The sequence below is a fragment of the Humulus lupulus genome, chromosome X (genome assembly GCF_963169125.1).
Source record: "Humulus lupulus chromosome X, drHumLupu1.1, whole genome shotgun sequence".
NCBI lineage: Eukaryota > Viridiplantae > Streptophyta > Magnoliopsida > Rosales > Cannabaceae > Humulus > Humulus lupulus.
The window spans coordinates 3,309,559-3,316,780 of NC_084802.1; positions in this window are offsets into that span (position 1 = coordinate 3,309,559).

Genomic DNA, 7,222 nt, shown 5'->3' on the forward strand with positions numbered 1-7,222 from the left:
CAACAGTTGCACAATCATCAGCTGAAGCAGAGTACATTGCAGCAGCAATGACTACAAGCCAAGCTATATGGCTTAAAAAAAATACTAGAAGACATGGGAGAATCACAGAAGGAAGCTACAAAGATATATTGCGATATCAAATCAGCTATAGCAATGGCGAAAAATCCAGTATTTCACAGTAGAACTAAGCATATAAGCATCAAGTACCATTTCATCAGGGAAGCAGAAGCAAATAAAGAAATCGAGCTCAAGCACTGCAAGACTGAAGAGCAGGTAGCAGACATATTCACAAAGGCACTACCAAGAAGCAAGTTCGAGCTACTGCGAGACATGATTGGAGTTACCGAAATGTGTACCAAGGAGGAGTGTTAAAATGTGCTACACATTTCTAGAATATTTGTATCTTAGAATATTTTAGTGAAAACTTTAGAAATCTAGTAAAATAAATAAACTAGAAAAGCCTAGAATATTTAGAAAACTAGAAGTAACCAATCAAGAAGAATGTAGAAGAATGTAAATCAATTAGAAAAGTCTAGAAAAGTTGTAAATCATATAGAACTAGAATAATCTAGATAAAATTAAATGTAGGGGTAAGCAACTATAAATACCCCATCAAGCTTCCAAATTGTAACCAAGCTTGAGTAGCCAAATCAAGTCTTTTACTACTAACTTACTACCTTGTCTTCTCTTTTCCTACACACATAAAAATTAAAACATAACTCTTCCTTGTCCCACCAATCATCCAACTTATCAACATCATCATACTACACTACCTAATATCCATCCTATACAACCTCCATACATAATAATTTAAATAATTCATATACAAAATAACAATTATCTTACTCAATCTCATTTAACATTCCATCAAACTAAAGTTCTATCCATGCTATATTTTCATTCTATGAAGAAAAAATTAATAAGAAAACTATATATCATAATTATCATTATGTATGTATGCTATTATTAGTATGGCGGAAAATTATTGGGTAGTGATTGTTTTTAATCACTATCCATAGGTATTTTTAATATTTTTGGTATATTTTTTTTACATAACGGTGTGTAATGTAATTATAAGAGACCTTTTACAAAATTTCAGAAAATTTTGAATAATTTAAGATGATGAATAATATTTAATAATTTAAGTACATATAGATGCTTTTTTTTATATAAAAAAATAATATTTAATAAGGGTATCATTTTTGCTCTCATTGTAGGGGCATTTTTATATGATGGTTGTAAATTAAATTGTTCGAACCTTAATTTCAGAACCGGAAATTATTCAGAATTTTCTAAAAATTAATAGGATGACTACTATAACTATCATGTACATCGTCATATACAGAATTTAGATTATAATTTTTCTAGGCATTGAAAATAAAAAATATTTCTATCGGTAGAGGCAAAAATGATGCTCCTACTTAAAAAACTCTCTATATAAATATATATAGTTAATTTAAATACATATTTTTATAAATATTATAATAGTGTTATGACAGTATATAAGGAGAAATATTTGTAACGCCCTAATTTCTCATAGATTACCGAGAACACAACGTTGGATCATAATCGTAAATATTGCTCTTTTATTGAATAAAAACTTAAAAATAATTACATACATGGATCCATGATTTTAAAAATAAAATAATTGTCTTTAACATAAAAATGAGCAACATTTAAGTAAAACTTTAAAATAATATGCTTTTATAAGAATAGGCTCGCTTGATCTTCCTCAGCTATATGGTCCCCACAAGTATATCACGAAGCTCTTAGGTCCACACTCGCCATCGGCCTTTCTATCCTTAATTGCCTGAAATAACAACATCATAAGGAGTGAGCTTCTAAGCCCAATAAGGAAAATACAAACAAGAGTTAGTCATATAATCATATAATCAAACATAACATAAATTCACAAGAGTCATACAAATACAAAACCCTAGGTCATATAATAGCTTAAGTCATAACTCTAAATCATAATATAAGTCATAAATCTTAAATCATACTCTAAGTCATAAGTCACAGATCATAAATCATACTCATAATCATAACTATGGGTCATAAGTCATAATCATAATCGTAATTATGGGTCATAATAACAAGTCAGATATAATAAAAAGATAAATGTTTATACAACGGTGGAAATTAATCCCCGGACATAAGTCCGTCATACACCGGACCTCACTTAGGTCCGTCATAAAGTTTTGGCAACCGAGCCTACCGGACATAGTCCGTCATACATCATTGGACACCTTAGGTCCAGACACACTTACCCTTTTATTGTACCTAAAATGTTAGGTCATACAAACATAAATTATATCATAAACTACATAAACTAGGTCATAGTACTAAACTACCTAATTTTCCTTACGAAAAACTGCAATATTGGAGACAAGAGCAGGATTGAAACTCCTAAAACCAAACATAAAGAAACCATGAGTTTCTAAAGAAATGAAGTTGAAGAGAAGATCTAAACCATCAAGAAAAGAACTTACTGAAAACCTTATGTTTCAAAGGAATTGAACACCTAACCAAAAGTCACTATCACAAGTTAGGATTTGAAGAAAAATGAAAGAATAATAGAAACTATAATGAACTAAACCTGAAGATAATGAATACCTTGGATAGCTTAGAACCTCGATATATACCTTGAACACTAAAATTACACAAAAACTTACTTCCCAAGTATTTAGAAAAGCTTTATATTTGAAAGCTTTAACCCCAAAACCCTAGTATTTCTCTCTAGAATAAACTTAGCAGCTTGGAGGCTCTGAATTGTGCTTGAATGATGAATAGAATGGGTAAGTGAAGGGTCCTATTTATAGAGTTCAAGGAGTGAAACTAACTCCTTTAAAATGAATAAATAAATGATTAAAAATGAATAAATTTGAATTATTTGTTCAACAGATGCCCAGAACTCGGTCAAAAACGTTTAGGAACGAGTCAAGATTGTTGAGGGCTGTTTCTAGTTTAGAATTTTATGAATAACTCAAATATGGTCACTGGAGCCAATATATCGCCTAGGGTAAGTGATATATCGCCCCTACCATGATCCTGAGGGTCCGTTGTTTTGTTCGTACGAAGTCGACGTGTTTTCCGGACCAATCATAGGCAATATATCGACCCTTATAGCTGCAATATATCAACATACGCTGATATTTCAAACACGTTTTTGCACATTTCAGAATAATTTGAAATTGATTAAAACTTACTTTGACTGAGTAAAACGTGATCCTAACATATAAATGAAGGTTCTAGAGCTTCAAGATCTTTCTTTTAATTAAATTATTCATTAAAAATACTTGAATTCTTAATAAACATACATGTGACAAGTGTCACGCTCTTATTTAATCTTTCTAAACCTTAGGTTATAATAAATAATATTCTTAAGACTATATTCATTAATCAAACCTTATGACAAAATTAATATTCCTAATCCATATGCTAATTAAACTTATAAAATCCATAACTATTTCTACGAGTTTCTAACTAAATAACGGCTTGAACCAATATCCATGAAAACTAAAATTCTACAGCTACTGCTACTACTACTGCTGCTACGACTACTACTACTACTATCTGGCTAAGTAAAATTCCGGGACGCTACAATATTTTTTAAGGAAAAATACCAGTTTCACCCTTGGATTTTTTCCAAATACGCGATTAGCCATTTTGTTTTGTTAAATGACAATCTAGACCTTGTATTTTACAAAATGGATCAAAATAGTAACTTAAACCCACTTTTGGTAAAAAAAATATTCAAATATAATATTTCATTCTTAGCTCATCGACTACTTTCTCCACTTCTCTGAACTCATCGCATCACTAACGACCCGATAATTGATCTTATAATTGAAAATATTTTGAGCAAAATTAGGTCTAGGGTACTATTTTAATTCATTTTGTAAAATACATGGTCCGAATTATCATTTAACAAAACACATGGGTCGATTGCGTATTCAGGAAAAATACAGGGGTCAAAATGGTATTTTTGAGAGGAAGATAAGAAGATAGAAAATTAGTAATAATTTTATTGGAGCCATAAGTAAAGTAATTATAAGTCTACATATAAATTTATAGATAATAATGTCTTTTATAAGGAGATAGGTCGGTATTTGTTTTTGTTGCTCACTTTAGTGAATAGATTGTATATAAGTAGCTTGAATCCACAAGAAGTATTATGTAATTATTAATTTTTTACTATGAGAAAAATCTTACATAGTGAAGAAAAAAAATATCGATCATATGATGATTTTTTTTTTGAGATGATGATCAATGTATTAAATACTCATATTATTTATACATAAATAAATCAATATTAGACAATAATGTATCATAAAATTTTCATGGAAGACAAGAATATGCAAAAAATTTAACTAAAATAATAACACATAATATATATAATAAAATTTCCATGTGCACTTAATAAAAATAATTATAATTTTCCATGCAAATTATAATTTTCATATTCAAAAATCCTTGTATAATAACTTGGTAGATATTATTAAATATACTTTTATCACTTACCAAAAAAAAAAGAGCAAAACTGATTTTAATGTCTTGAAATTTTTTAGATATTAAATCAATTAGATTGTAAAACAAAAAAGGAAATAGAAAAAAAATAAAGAAGAAGAAAGTTAATTTATTATTAATTAATTAAATTAATATTATTACTTTATAAATAATATTTGTGCACAGAGCTGTAAATACGATTTGAGCTTTTTAGCACAACACAAAATTGACACGAGCACGATATGACACGAAAAAAATGATCTTGGGTCAGGCACAACACGAAGTTGCGAATTGGCACGATATGACACGACATGGGCTTAAGCAAGGCACGACACAAAATCACGAACAAGCCAACCTGAAAGCACGACACGATAAAAAACTAAATTTTTTTTTTTTTTGGAAATCAAAGAATTGTATTCCAATATAACAAATTATTTACATCCTAACAACACCTTAAAGAAAAGGCCTGCACAAAGACTATACATATAAAATCCATGTGTGTGTTTTCTATAGTTTCTCAAACCACTCTATATCTTGCTTGCCAATGTGCTTTGGCCAAACAAATAAAACTCTATTCTAAACAATTTCAACTATCCTCTTTACAATTATATCAATTCTAGTTACTTTCAACGACCAATAAGCATCATTTCTAGCTTGCCAAACATGATAGACCAGGGCAGCAAGGCATGCAGCAAAGCAGAGTTTTTTGAACTTGCTTATCCTTGCTTGAGAAGTCCATCTAACCAACTGTTGAAGTGAATCAGTAGTAGCTTTCCAATTGAGCCATTTTTTAACTTCCTTCAAACACATTTTGCTAACAGCACACTCAAAGAACAAATGGGCAGCAGTTTCCTTCCCAATTCCACACAAAAGACAAGTACAATCCTGCACAATATTATGATTAAACAACCTGTCCCTGGTTTTTAAACGGTTAGCCAAAAAATAAACCTGTGCTTGGGAAGATTAAATCTACCCCAAACCTCCTTACTCTAGTGTAACCGGTCAGCTTCTGGCCATATGAGATTGTACCCCTGTTTTATCTTGTATTTATCTGTTGAGAATCGATGCTCATCAACCAGACTTTTAAGTTCATTCTTCACTACAACCACCTTCTTCCAATACCAACTACTCTGCAAAGGAGCAGTGTAATCCCACCAATTTTGGTCTTTTATGTACACATTATTGACCCACTTGACCTACAAATCATCCTTCTTAGATGATATTGCCCAAAAATATTTCCCAAGTGCTGCTTTATTCCAGGCCAGAATGTTTCAGAAGCCAAGCCCTCCAGCCTTTTTTGATCTACAAATTTGATCCTAAGCAATCATTCCCGGACTTGTACCTACTGCTTTCCCTTGCCACAAGAAAACACGGCATATAACATTGATCTCCTTTATAATTTTTTTTGGAATAAAAAAAAAATTGACTCTAATATGAGTGAATGGATATGAGTACCGAATTAATAAGTGTGATCCTCCCAGCAAAAGATAAATTTCTGGTGCTCCACCTTCTTATACGCCCAACCATTTTATCAATGAGTACTTCACACTCCTTGGTTGAGATTTTTTTGGCACAGATTGGCACTCCCAAGTATCTGAATGGCAAGGAACTTCTCTGAAAACCAGATGCATCTAATAGATGTTGCACCTCATTTTCATCCATTCCTCCGCAATAAATGGCTGATTTTGCTTCACTTGGGAACAAACCTGAGGTCTTGGAAAATAACTTCAGCCCTTGCAACATGTAATAAACCGATTTGAAATCACCATTGTAGAATGATAATACATCATTAGCAAAGCTAAGGTGATTCAACATAAGCTCCTCACATCTATCATGAAACCGAAAATCTGATATCTTCCCAACCTTCCCCATAATTCGAGACAGGTATTCCATGCCTAAGACCAATAAAAGGGGGGACATGGGATCACCTTGTCGCAGCCCTCTTTTTGCCTCAAAGAATCCATGTAACTCACCATTAAACATCAAGGAAAACTTAGGAGTTCTAACACAGTTCATAATTAGTTGAATAAACTCACCTGGAAACTGAAAGGCATCCAGCATCTCTTCTATAAATCCCCATTCTATGGTGTCATATGCTTTCTTGAGATCGAGTTTAATCATACAACTACGCTTGCAACTCTTCCTACCATAGTGTCGCACAAGGTCTTGACAAATCATGATGTTATGCGCAATGAATCTACCATGTACAAAACCGCCTTGATTTTTAGCAATCAAATATGGCAAAATATTCTTCAAACGATAGCAAATCAACTTTGTGGCCACCTTGTAAATCACATTGCAACAGGAAATAGGTCTGTAATCATTGACATTATCCGGACACTTACTCTTAGGAATAAGAGTAAGGGTAGTTGAATTAATTTCTTTTAAAATCCTGCCTATAAGGAGAAATGACAGTACCGCCTCACTAAGATCGGTCCCAACAATATCCCAGCAATCTTGGAAAAAATAGCTACAATACCCATCAGGGCCAGGAGCTTTTATACCAAGGATAGAATAAACCGCTTGCTTTACATCTTTCACAGAAAACTGCTTAAGTAATAATTGAGCTTGAATAGCACTAACAACCGATCCATGTCTCACCACAGCTCTGTTAACTGTAATTCTATTTTCCAGTTTGCACCCCAACAAAGATTGATAATAAGAGAGAAAAGCAGTAGAAACATCTTCTGGCTTGTCCACCCAAACACCATTT